At 45.9% G+C, this 13,677-nt stretch overlaps 1 protein-coding gene across 5 annotated transcripts in view; it reads right to left on the reverse strand.

Annotated features, from left to right (window-relative positions):
• The window catches only part of KCNE1 (potassium voltage-gated channel subfamily E regulatory subunit 1), a 33,849-nt gene extending 20,821 nt beyond the window's left edge, over positions 1 to 13,028 (reverse strand). For 3 of the 5 annotated variants that reach the window (XR_013925923.1, XM_080374762.1, XM_080374761.1), the window contains exon 1: positions 2,612 to 13,028. The gene's annotated coding sequence lies outside the window, so the exon portion shown is untranslated. The remainder of the gene's footprint in view (positions 1 to 2,611) is intronic. The other 2 variants (XM_080374764.1, XM_080374763.1) reach the window with 2 other exon arrangements.
• Between the last annotated feature and the right edge of the window lie 649 nt (positions 13,029 to 13,677).

Raw genomic sequence — 13,677 nt, forward strand, 5'->3', positions numbered from 1 at the left:
ACCTAGCTGTTCTCTCATCTCTTGTTAGGTCAGCCATTCCCCATTTTCCTCTCCTGTATATCTCTTCAGACATTCTCTATCCTCCCCTTTTTTGCTTGTTAGTTGCAAGGAGGCAAAGGGTGTATGTAGCTGGGTGACCATGACCTGCTTTATGTTACAATCAACTAAACACTGGATACAGAAAAAAAAGCATGGGAGACCTAAGGCAAACGTCACTAAGGTGGTTAAAGATAATTATAATAAATCCTGTAATACTTTTGAGTCATGGCCCAAAGTTTCCCAGCCGTGAGAAGAGACCAAAGGCATCCCGCCCCTGGCTCTGTTGCAGATCTTTGTTTTAAGGCTTTTGAGTTTTGTATACTTTTGTAAATTAATTCACAGTGGTCACTCAGATTCACGTAACACATCCTATCAAAGTCTTCACACTTGTGTCCCTGTGCTAATAATAAAAATCAATAGCAACTCAGTTCTGTAGCAACATATGATGGACAGAATCAACATCTGTTAATAAGCCAGAAAAAAGAATATTATTTGTAGTATTACTTTGTTTAGCAAGCCAGCAGCCTAATTTACTAAGCAAGTTAAAAGCGTGTACTATTCTTACAGAAGAGATTAGAGAAGCAAAAATCTGTTATGCTGCATTCCAGAACTCAGCCTGAGAATTACAGTCTGCTGTGAGTTCTGCGTTACAATCATTTGACACATGTTGGGGTTGCGATTGTGAAAGTTGCCCATTTACAATTTTCATTGGCATTATCACAGCTAGTTGTTTTAAAAGCATCCCTTGAGCTTCCTGATGTTCGACTTGTTGCAAAATATTCTGAAGCCAATCAATCAAGTTAGTATTAAAGTTAGTGACTCTCTAGGACCCTGCAAGACTGTGGCAAGACTCCCGCATCCGGACTGCCTTAATAGCCATCTCATTCATTTGCAAACAGTTGTCCCTGGGATACCTTGCCTGAGTCACAGAATCGGCACAACTAATTTTCTCCAGCCAACTGCTCATAGTTAACAGCAATTCCCCGATTAAGGTTTTCAATCAAGGCCACTACACATAGCTCACAAAAATCAAATAACCACATCATATACTGTATCAGTTAGTACCATACAAAGCAATAACTTCCAATCATGCAGTGTGAGCGTATAAGGCTCTGCCATCACTTCAAGAAGGGACATAGCAAATGTATTATGAATCCTCCCTTCCCGCACTGCTTTGCTTAACTCTTTAACAGCCTCGTCTTGCACAGGCTGCCACTCTGCAGGTTGATTTGTCTGACAAAATACTGAACATGCCATAGCGACTCCCAAAACCCATCACTGAAGTGTTTCCCACTTGCATTCCTGCCACCAATCCCTCAGACTCCCTTTCACCCTCCCCAAAAATACAATCAATGCATCAGGAGAGACAAGGGGGTGGGGGAAAGGTCTAGCTCCTTTTCCAGATCTATAGGACCTGGATCAAAAGGTTTATCAGTGTCAATGGAATCACTGTCCAAGTTGTCCTGTTCCCGTGCTTGCTCCTGTGTTGTGAGGGTCGCTGCAATCAGTGACAGAAGCTTTGGGGGCAGAGGAGGTGTGGACAGAATCTCCATCGCTGACGGTGTCTTGAGAAGAGTCGTGCTGTCGGTGGAATCTACAGCTTCCTCTGGTTTAGCACCGTTAGTAGAATTAATCCACACTTGGCAAAGAGTAGTCAGAATTTGCCACCAAGATGCTAAATGCATTCCCGACACGGAGCTCCCCTCCGCGGCAGCATCATACAATTGGCTGCTGTATGTACACACTTTCATTCTTTCAAAGTCTCTAAAGTTTCTTGGCTGCTCACCTGTCTCGATGAATACAGGTGTTATCCTCGGGGTTTAGGTTGTCCGCCTGGTCCAGACAGCCAGACGATCGTTCAGCCAAGCCGTCTCCTCCGGAACGCAGCCCTCTTCCACGAGCTGTCTTTTTTATCGACCAGTTCCGTCCTTATTCTTCCAAGGCTTCGGAACACCACCATAGGGGTCACCATTTGAGGAAACTGAGGCACGGACTCCCTGATCTGACTAGAAGACCCTTCATGAGTCCATATACGTCTCTTTCTGGGGACGAACCCTGATTCCCCATTACGGATTTCCCACAGCTCACCTCTCAACTCCGGAGGGATTTCTGGCCGGCTCCTGCTTCCTTTCAGCAGATCATTCAAAGTTCTGTGGGATTCGCTGCATGTCGCTCAGATAGGCGATTCGAGAGCCCTTCACGTTAGATCCTTAAACGCATCACGTCGGGGTCACCAATTTGCGGCGAATGAAGAGACGGGACGCAGCTTGATGCAAGCAAATGTCAATTTATTGTACAGAAGCAGAGGTTTTACGGACTTTCAGAAGCTGCGCGTTTTAAACAGATTGGTTCTTGAAGCTAAGCCTTGCATACTAGGCAATCCCTGATTGGTGGTTAACTGCCAGCAATTAACAACAAGGTGTTACCTTTCCTTGGCGCCATCCGTCTCCCACTCCTCTGTGCTCTGTAAACATGCCTCATCATGTTAATTGTTGTCTAGACAAGCTCGAGCTCATCCCCCTCAGCTAACTGATTGTCGCGCATGGTCCTAGTTTGCAGCCCGCTCCTGCACCTGCACATCACATGAGGTCCAACTTCGCCTGTGTTGTCAAGGAAGTCTTTCAGAGGTAGCACTATTCCTGATTTTTTTTCCTCTTTTCTTCTTCTAAGGAAGCTGCATGTTTAACAGTGTGAGGCACAGATAAGCTTTACTCCAGAAGCAGCCTCACGTATCTTCCTGGTGTGCTGTTTTTCCCCTTGAGCAAACACCAGGCGCAAGCAGTACGAGCAAATTGCCACCCTTCAGAAACTTTTGAGATCCTCTGTGTTTCTGGTCCACTGACCCATGACAGAGCAAGAGGGCCAGGACGACCCCTGGGATGCACTTTCTCTGGATGTGTAGCTATGCCCCTGCAGCCTTCACTGACACACTGGCATGGATTTGCACTGTCCTGAGCATCTCATCCTCTCCTTACCCCAATTTTGCATGGGTTTCACCACATTTGCATGAGTAAATTTTCTCCCAGTTCAGTGAAAGGAAAGTCAGACCTTGTGTATCACCTCGAGGGTGCAGCCAGAGCTTTTGCAGTCGTTCCCAAAATACCTTTCCGAGCAGCAGCAGAGGAACCAGATGATCAGCCTGGCAAGGACAAGGCAGTGGAGCAGGTCTCTTCATCACCCCACCCCGACAGCTCAGCCAGCACAAAACTTGGCTGCCAACATCCCAACAAGGCTCTGCACAACAAAAAGGTGTAGCACCTGCTCTTCAGCATCTGTCCTGCCCTCCTCTGCCTCGAGTGAGTGCTGGGCACAGCCTGACCCTCCGGCCACCCTGGCACCCCACAGCCTGTTGGTACCTCTCACACCACAGCTCTGGGTTCCTCATTCCTGCGATGTGGAAGAGGTGAGCAACAAAACTGCCTGCTGCTCAATCCTTCTGGGGGTTAAGCAGGAAAAGCTTTCTGTATTTGTAAACTAAACCAGGCATCCAAAGTAAGAGTGAGCCACATCACCCGTATTTTCTTCAAAAGAAGTCATCCCACAGGGCCCTGAGTGAAGTGTGAATAAAGTCCTGTGAAGTGGGCCACAGGACCACTGCTCAGGCTGTGTAACAACTTCTTTGTAGCCTTATAAACTGAAGGTTATAACCCTTGGTTAGTACGTGAGGTTAGTACACACAGATGAACATTCTTCTCTGATCACAACCAAGCAGAAGGAAGTTAAATCCTGCAGCTTAGGAACAGAAAGTACAGAAAAGTCAGCCTAAGAGTGGTTTTACTCCACCTGGAGCCAGCATTTTCTGTCACGTTCGTTTTGGCTTTCACACACATTTCACAGAAGAAAAAGCGAAAGGGTGTGGGCTGACTCAGAGGACACTAATATCAGACACTGCGCTCACCACCTGAAATGCCTTGAAGCAAAGGTACAAGCCGTGTTGCATTTCTTCCAGGAAACCTTGACCGGCTCCGACATGCAAACAGCCATAACTTGTCGATTCCATTTAACCCAATATCTTAGGTGGCCAGAGCACCCGTTCAGGCAGAACCTGTGAGAAGCTAGCGTCAATCTAGGCAGCCTTTGGCACAGCCTCTCAGCTGCCAGCAGCCACAGCAGGTGCTCCTTGTACCACACCACATGTTGTTAGACAAATCTTTATGTCTCGCTGAAATTAGAGACAATAGTGACCTACATGAAGTAAGAACACATTAAAAAAAAAACCCGAGGCATTTTTCTTAACCAAAAATATGCATAGAAAACAAAACAGAGGTAGCATTGAATTAGTATGATTCTGGTTGGAAATTCCTGCTTTGCCGTGGTGCTGAGCCCGCTCGTTCAGTATCACGCAGTACCTCTGGACTGTAAATGCACTGAAAATGAGAAGACCATGACCACAGACTTTTCTACTCCTATTGCAGCTGTTTCTGAGCTCAGATCCATCCCGTACAGCATCTCACACCATGTCCATCCCTACAGCACCTGAGCACCATCAGCTATACTAACATGGCTGCTACCCAGCTTGTCCTCTGGTCTGGAGGAGAAACACATGCTGCAGAGGCTTGAGCAGCCAGTGCCTGCTCAACTAGCGGACAAGAAATCCCAGTTTACCAAAAATCACTAATTAATTCTTCCTTCCTTTCAAATAAAATCAGATCTTTACTTAACACCTACCTGCAGTTAATGCCCCAAGTTCCCGGCAGACTGCTCAGTTGCAGACAGCAATGTGGGGGGGTTAGGAGCTGAACATGCTGGCCTGGGGGGAAGCAGCCTGCCTGCACACATGAGGCTTAACTAGCCTTGCTGTGGGCTGAGGCTATGCAAACTCAATTAATCAGCACTTAAATCCTTACCTCAGAGCAGGGCCTGCAACACTGAGGTGAGGAGGAGAGCAGCAAAATAAAGCTTAACACAGAGGGGCTGCTGCTGGACTGCTCCGTTCTTCAAGGCAAGTCCTTCTCTTCCTTATCTCCATCAGCATCGTGTGTTAACTGCAACTTCCTTGTGGCAGAGACCTCATCTCTTGATTACCTAGAAAACCTCTCAGAGAGTTTAGGTGTGATGTAATTAGAGGCAATGATGATAATAATTAATTAATTTTGAAGTTATCATCTGTCTTCAGTGCATTTAATGAATGACAGAGACAGAACCTCCCAGAAGCGCCAGAGGCTGTAGCTCCACCTAATGACATTGCTAAAAGCGAACCTCAAACGCATGCTGGAAGAGATTAATTGTGGTAGATAGGCTGCCAGCACTCCAGTCAAACTTTTATTGTCAGTCATTTGGAGACATGAGCCCAAGGCTACTGAAAAAGACAGAGCTGGAGAATATATCAGTTAACAACTCACATGGCTAGTAGTCAAAGGCAGTGATGGGGAGAGTAATGCTGAAGCATAGCCCAAAAGTTTCGTACTAGTCCACTGAAATAAATGCCTTGATGATTCACAGTATCTATACTGCCACCCTGAAAACCCAGCCCCTCAGGGCTGTCCTATTTTTTTGTGTGTGTAGACATGAAAGAAAGAAAGGGAGACAGAGATTTATCAGTTGTGCAAGTTCAGCAGAAAGCTCGGGAGAAAGAACCAACTCTCTGAAGTTCAGAAGACTGTCTGACAGTTGTGATCGTGAAAGGCACACCCACATAACCTGGCGGCTTTCTCAGAACCATGAAAAGTTTTATTCTACATCATCAGCTCCTAGACCAGCAAGAAAGCAAGAATTTTCTTGTGCTACCATCTCTGAAAAGGGGAACTGTTGGACAATAAAAGCTTTGTCCTGCTTTCACCATCTATAAAATTTCCCCCTGTATGAAAAGTAAACCTAAGTCAAAAACATGTGTACAGGGAACAGAAACGTTGCACCTCCACATCACCCGCCGGCCACGCATGGATGCTGTGGATCAGTGGGCTGGGTGCCACCCCTGGTGGGCTTCCCACCGAGCTCACCAGCCCGGCTCACCGGGGCCACCACTTGCTCAGGCCCCTCACTCTGTACTCCTCCTCTTTGCCTTTTTTTTTTTTTTTTTATATGTATATTTATACAAACATGTCTTAAGTATGCACACAGAGACATTTTCTCCACAGACTGCATATTTTCATTACTTTAGGCCTTTCTTTTCCTCCTAGGCAAACAAGCCTTCCCAGGTTTTCAAATTCCCTCCCACTCAAAACAATAAGCTAGACACAGAGTGAAACCGCCCCTCCTTAAACCAGGCTGCCATGCATTCTTCTTGCTTTAAATAAGGGACTATTACTAAACTTATAATTTCCATTCTTTCTCGGTCAACGAGCAAGACTGAAGCCCACACTGGTCCTGTTTAGGCTGAAAAAGCAACCTCTATTGCCTGTGCTTTGCTTGTTGCGTGCAGTAAGGCACACTCAGTCGCAGCTCAGTGATAACACCACCTCAAGCAAATGGTGAGGTGACCTTAATTGCAGTGTTTGTAGAAGGGGTGGATTTCATTACTGAGATACTTGAAAAAACTACGCTATTTTCCTGCTTTTAAAAATTCCTGGCTGAACCTATGCCTTCTCATTATTGGAAAGCAAATGTCCTCAGAAAACGGGTTGCCAATAAATGAAAAGCTGATAGCTAAAAATAGAGTTTCAGACCCAGACAAAAACATTTGGGAAGACCCAAACTTACTATGAGAGCAGTTCTTTCATTGAAAACCTAAACTGTTAGAAAATCTGTGAGTTTTGAAAAAGTCGTTATTGCAGAAGCACCATCTTCATCAATACGTTTGAGCCCTGTTAGCTTCCTGGCCAGCCATCCCAGGCAGCAATGTGCCATCCTGGGCTCAGCCTGCAATGTCTTTTGCAGACACACCCCAATGCAGCAAAACCCAGGGATTCCTTGTTGTTGACTCCTGTTGGTCGTCCAAGCCCAAATCCTCTGTCACAAAGATGCTCAAGTGCAAGATGCCAAATGCTCCATCTTACTAAGGTGAGATACATGTGCCAAACAGCAGGTCCGTTTCATTTTAAAAACTGTATATAGTTATAACAAACATTTTCCCCAAGCAGTGGCATTACTAGACCATGCTGTTCATAATGCAATGACTAACAGATTTACTAATTTTAAGCCTACTTTGTTTGTTCCACACTAGGAAATGGAAAATGTGAATTCCTGTCATTCAACTCTTGCACCAGATATAGTACGTTATTCCTTCTGTTTGGAAAGTTTCGTTTCCAAACGCCATCCATTACTCAAACTATATTAATACAACACATTTACCATCCAAATAGTTTCCAGCGGATCTCACCAAGGGGATGTTTTTCCCGGTGTTATGACAAAGCTACACTCATGTCAAAAAGCTCCGCACAGCATCACCTTTTAACCCAAATGCTTGTTTAAAAAGTAAGTGGGATTCTTGTCTATTTGTGAGTTTTAACCGCCAGAGATTCGCTACCTGCGAGCATCACGGGAATGCTCTAGACAGCGAGGACCACCGGAAACTACTCAATTTGAGCACCTTAGACTGGGGTATTTCACATGAACCAAAAGCATTTGGTTTGAGTATTGCAGAGCATTGCAGGTGAGTACCCAGCTGCCTGTCCCCATCCTACACCACCCCAGCAGCAGCTGGGCTTCTCTGGGTGGTTTTCCTCCGTGGTACATTGAAGAGAAAAAATGAAAGGGTTTGAGATGCCCTGCGGCGAGTCTTTGGGAAGCACCATGCACGCCCTGATGCACGGGACAGATGAGGCTGCCCCCAAGGCCGTGCATCGTGGGGTGGCCACCCCACTTCCCATTCTGGCTGCAGGCACCTCTCACCAGCTCAGCCACCACTCAGAGGCTTAGTACCATCTCTGTTGTGCGACCAGAGGCAGGTGGCCTTGGGATTATCCTTGCCCCTCTAGCACCAGAAGCAGCAGGTCTCACCCAGCATTGCAGAGAAGGAGAAATCAGGTCTTTGCTGTGCATTGCCCCTTGCCTTTCTGTCCTTAACCACGTTCCCACGCTGTGGCATCAGGAATGACGAGGGGCTTGTCATGGTAACAGCTGGGAGGTGGATGAATACCTGAATTACTTTGCTTAGAGGCTGCTGTTTGTAAAGCCTTTTCCACCCAGCTCTGCTTTAGCAAAGTTGATCTTTAATATCTTTAGGGTTTCTTGTGCTTCACAAAACGTAATAATGCTTCTGATGGCAAATTAATTAAACATGCTGACAGCCTTGATTTAATTTTTGGAGATGAGACAACCTCTTGAAAAAAGTAAAATAGAAAAGTGTACCTTAAAGTACTGCTTTCTAGGACAAAGCAGTAGCATGAAAACAATAGTTTTGCCTACTCTATCACACCTCAGTTCATTTTGTCACTTCATCTCAAGTTCAAAATCAACCACTTATGTTTCCACAGAAAAATGTTTCCATGGTTTGTTTCCTTTTAAATCTCATCCAAAAAGTAATATGGACAATTATATCATCAATAGGTGTTCGTGATCTAAATGCAGCTGCATCATGCTAGCGAATAAACCAGGACACCAAAATTGCTTAAAAGTAACAAGAAATAATTCAAATTGACCCAGTTCCTCCAATAACAATGACAGAGCAAGTACCTATCTGGCATATGGAAAAATAACCAAGATATCAACACTTTCCTTTTTAATTAAAGCTGCAACATCCAAACCCTCCAGTGGGACCGACGACCTCTTTGGCTGGGTGCCCTGCAAATGCAGCACCACAGCTCCTCCCCCAACACCCAGCCAACAAAACCAGCGATGTTCCTCATCCTTTGCACCCCATCACCTGATGCCCTACCAGACACTCCGCTCATGCATGAGAGTCCCTCCCCTCCACAAAATAAGCCCCTGATGAGCAAGGGCTGCCCAGACCTCCCCCCTTCCTGCAGCAAGCAGCAGCACAGGCAGGTTTCAGCAGAAGTGGTTTCACCTCTGCAAGGCAGGGGACCCTGACAGTTTTGAAGGGCAGATTCATGGCGTGGGAAACCTGTTCTACCTCCATCTCCTCTCCGGCATATGCAGGGCTTGAGATGGGAAGCGGGGGGAAGGCACTGCTAGGTCTTTCAGTCCCTGATGCTCAGGGGAGCCCCATGGATCCCTGTGCCACTGCTTTCGCTATCGCTGCTCCCAGGCAGCACCAGACAGCACTGCAGTAACTCACAGAAGCATCTTCACTAACAAGAGGAGCATCCATAACCAGAAGGGGAAAACCTGATGAGCATGACTTTCCCTACGTTCGGTCAAATGGAGTTTTTGTTATTTTTGCATTTCCATGAAGTTGTTTTTTATGTTGGTTGTGGGGGTTTTGTGGTGTTTTGTTTTGGGTTTTGGGGTTTTTGTTTTTTTTTTAAACTAAGATCAATGTCAAATGGCCTTGCAAACATTGACACGTGTAGGAAAATACATGACCCCCCAAAAAAAACAACCAGCTGAAAAAGCCCTTATAACTAAACAGAAGAAATGACATGCCACGTCAGGTAGCAACACAAATCACTATTTGGACATTGCAGTAGTACAAAATTCATATTTTAGCCTACTTCTGAGGTCAGCAGCTTTCTGCAGGCTTTGTTTTTAAAACTGAAGCACTGGATATCTGGAAGGAATATATGGGTCCTAGGTCACCTGCTAAGGGGAATGATATTAAAGCCAAGACCAACCACACACTGAGGGGACTGCAGATACTCTCTTTGCAATAAGCTCTCCACATCTGAGATGGCTGGTGATGGTGAGAACCCCATCCTGTCACATCTCCCACTCCAGGCTGGGTCGAGCCAGTGTACGTTGGTCCCAGCACTGAGGCAACACGGTCCCAAGAGCTGCTGCAATTTCACCTGAGCATTTTCACATGGCTTAGTCCTCCTGTTTAAAAGTTTCCTTTTTGCTGCATGACTATCATCAGGTTTTACAGATTGTGAAGATACATTTAACGAGCGAGTGTTTAAGTGGATTTTCTTTCTGAGCTGCTGCATTCAGCATGGGCTCAGTGAGAGCTACCTTGCTGCCAGTAGGCATGACTCCCACCAAAATAAAGGTCACCACAAGGCAAAAGCAACTGTCAAGCAAGGAAACATGGCATGACCAAACTTCCTGAACAGAGATGATCTTTTTGCTCTCTTTGTACAAGGGGAACCTTTCAACAAGGCAGGACACTAGGCGCTTAAGTATCTCCAAATGACAGCAAGGGCCTTTTACACCATGCTTGTACAAACCAATACAGTAGTCTGCAAGATACAATTTCCCGCACACACACCGCCCCCACACACAAAACCCTGAGCTGTGTGCTTATGCCACCTACTACAAGGCATGCCCATGGCAGGGGGGTTGGAACTAGATGACCTTTAAGGTCTCTTTCAATCCAAACCTTTCCATGAACCTACACCTCCCTCAGCAAGCGCCTCGCACACCCACCAACCAGCCTCTGGCACGAGGCAGCTTGCAGGCTGACACCCCGCACCGTTCTTCGTAGAGTACACACGAAGGCTGTGACTGTTGGGCCAGCTTTCCAGCAGCTAATGCCAGTCAGATGTGTCAAACCAAAGCTACATTTTCTTTCAAGGTGGCTCAGAATTTACCTATATGCCCAAACAGCAACTGGCTGGCAAAGCAAGCTGCATTCAGAGCAAGGCCAATGCAAATAATTGGGGTTTTTTTTCAGCTAAAAAGGGGAAAGAGTGTTTCCCTCCTCAACTCCACCCAGAACAAACCGAACACAAAAGCCTTCTGTTCTGTCTTCGAAGCAAAATCCCCTGGCATTTCAGTTTGTTTGATAATACGCTGTTAACTGAGGTTAAAACCATGGAAATATGTTGATTTGGAACACAAGGACCCAAGCATGCGTCTATCACCATTTCTGTGGTTGCACATGCACAGAAACATCTCTTCTGCTCCATTTTCTGTACCTACTAATTATACAGAGAAGAAAAAATGAAACAAAGATACGAGGTAATTCCCATTAAGATGCTCTCAGTACACTCTTTCACCTGGCAGTCAGGACATCACAGCTGAAGTTAAGAAGGTGGGGCTAAATCCTGTGGCTCTAGCCCTGACCCTTTGAAGTGTTAAGAAACAAAGGAAATAGAGTTTCCCTAGCTGGAAAAGCCTTTAGATGAAATTATCCAAACAACTTTTTAATTCCATTTTTAATAGTCATAGCATTGGATTGCACTGGTGGGAAGGTCGGGGAGTAGCACTTTGCAGCTCCAAATCTGCAAGTTACAATTAAGAGGCTTTCAAGCAGTCCAGTTCAGCTTCCACTGCCAGAAAACTTTTGTCAGCAGCTGTGAGCACGGCTTCTAGTTGTAAGAGCTTAATGCCTGGTGGGTTAAAAGTGCTAGCTAGGGAATCTGAACATGCCAGGGGCCTGGCAAAGTATACAGACTCTCCTCCCCAGGGGGAAAGTTATGTGCTTGCTTAGGAGATAATGGAAAAAGAAAATTTGAGAGCAGCTGTTTCTGCTTGCGGATTCATCTGCTGCACCACGTAGAGCTTTGACGCCCATTCTAAGACACACAACATGGGTGTCTGGTTTGCTGATAAAGGAAATGATCACAAAAGGCTGGATGCTCACACACTTGCAGGTTTGGGCTTCACTCAAATGAAAATTTAGCTTATTGTGTCACCAAACTGCTATTGGGGCATGATTCAACAGTAGGTGAACTCAGGTGTTTTAACGCAGTCAGTTTTCTGATGTGTTTATGGGCCTCTGGTAATACCCTGGAAATATTAATGCCATGTTGGACAGACTGGGACACAGAGCTTGAAAAGAATTCAGACCTCTGTGAACAGACCTTGTACATGCGTCAAGAAGTCATCCTACATTTCTACCAAATGCTTTGAAAGCACTTTAAAAGCTTCATCACTGAAAAATAACATTTTTATCCATCAGGTAAGTTTAAGCCAATTGTTCTACAAGCAGCAGGACGAAGGAAACTTGCTTTCCAATGGACTACTCACTCTACAGCTGGATTTTTTTGGTGTTCCAAAAAAATCCAGAAAATGGTAGAAGTGTTCCAGGAAGGCCAGACAATTCTTGTGTGCATTTCCCTCCCTCATTTTGCTTCCAAGCTCCACATCAACTTTCTGGTCTCTTTATTCCTTTGCCATCATTAGAGGCACTAGCAAGCATCTCTCCTGCACCTGACTTATCACCTTTTCATGGAAGTCCCATGTACCTGGCCAGATGGCAAGATTACCTGCACTATGAGCTCTCCATGTGGTTTCCGTCTGAAGCCTCTTTGTGGACTTTGTTTGTGGAGCTGGTGCAGAATTAGCTGCGCCATCTGGCAGTGTGTAATCAAGTTTGGAAGCAAAATAGCTAGCATCTGCAGATAGCAAGCAGCCTCATAGCCAGCCAAGCTGTGGTGTCATCGGCAGAAGTCTGCCGTTTCCAGATCCAGGCTCGGTGATTTTGCAATGTCGGCTGAGGAAGCACTTGTTTTTATGATGACTGGGGACTGTGCTGCTGTTCAGGTTGACTAATGGTTGCAAAACGGCAACCCTTCTCACTTCCCACTCATCCTAGGCAATAGGTGACAGCTCCACTGGCATGTCCTCCAGCTATAACAAGTTACCCCGTGGCTGACAGAGCAAACGCATCTCATCGGTGCATCTCCTTTTCTGCCAGCCGCAGCACCTATTTAGATGCACAAACAATTCTGCATGACTCAGCTGGCCGATGAAGGCATCTACTGCCGAGGAAAGGAACAGCATGCTGGCATCTGCTGCCTACACCATCGCTCTTACCCCTCACCACCGCCTCACACAGCCCAGCCTACAGAAGTGACAACTTCTGAGAGTTTAGATCAATTCTCATCTGCTCTAGGGTATAAGAAACTGATCTCCTGTAGGACTTAATTTTTAAAGGGTTCTCTTACATAGGCTTTGAAAGGTTCCTCCACACCAGGGAGCTCGGAGCCAAGCCACACACCAGGGCTGTTTCTGTCAACACCTCACTTCTGCTCAGTGTCTTATTCTTTCTGACTGGTCTCCTCAGTGCCTCATCCTCTGCTCACACTGTAGCTCAAAGTTGCTTGAGCCTGGTGTTTGCAAAGCACACGCATCATCATGAACTTTGGTGAACGACAGTTAATCACAGCTTTTAACCTGAGCAGTTCTTCCCTCCTCCTCAGAGCCCACACATCTGCCACAACACTCAGCAACTCTTGATATCCGATGAGCAATGTACCCCTAAAACAGCACAGCAACACCTTGCTTCTGTATCGACGTTCTCTGACGTGGAAACTGTGCTATGCATAAAATGAGTCCCAAACCGCCTCTGGCAGTGCATTGGATGTATAAGGGAGGCAAGGGCAGAAAGGTCAAGTATGAGCAGTACTATCACCCAAATGCATTTTGGAAACCTTTGGGAACAGAAGGAAGTTACAGGACATGTAGCTGAGTTCATTCATTGCCATGCTCTACGGAGAGGACAGATAGGGTGTTTACTACTAACCAGCAAAACACTCCCCCAGAATGGTGCTAGTTCATTCCCTGGATGGTTCCACAGACAAAGCATGGAAAGTTCTTACTAAATGTCTCTCCCACACAACACAGTTTGGCAGAGAGATTAGCAGCATAGTGTACTGCACCTTTTTAATCTCATGTAAAAATTTTGACGGCTAGCTAAACCACTCTCCTTAATCAGCAGCAAGCCATTAGAACCGCTCCTCAGCAAGTACATGC

The sequence above is a fragment of the Falco punctatus genome (genome assembly GCF_963210335.1).
Source record: "Falco punctatus genome assembly, chromosome: 2".
Taxonomy (NCBI): domain Eukaryota; kingdom Metazoa; phylum Chordata; class Aves; order Falconiformes; family Falconidae; genus Falco; species Falco punctatus.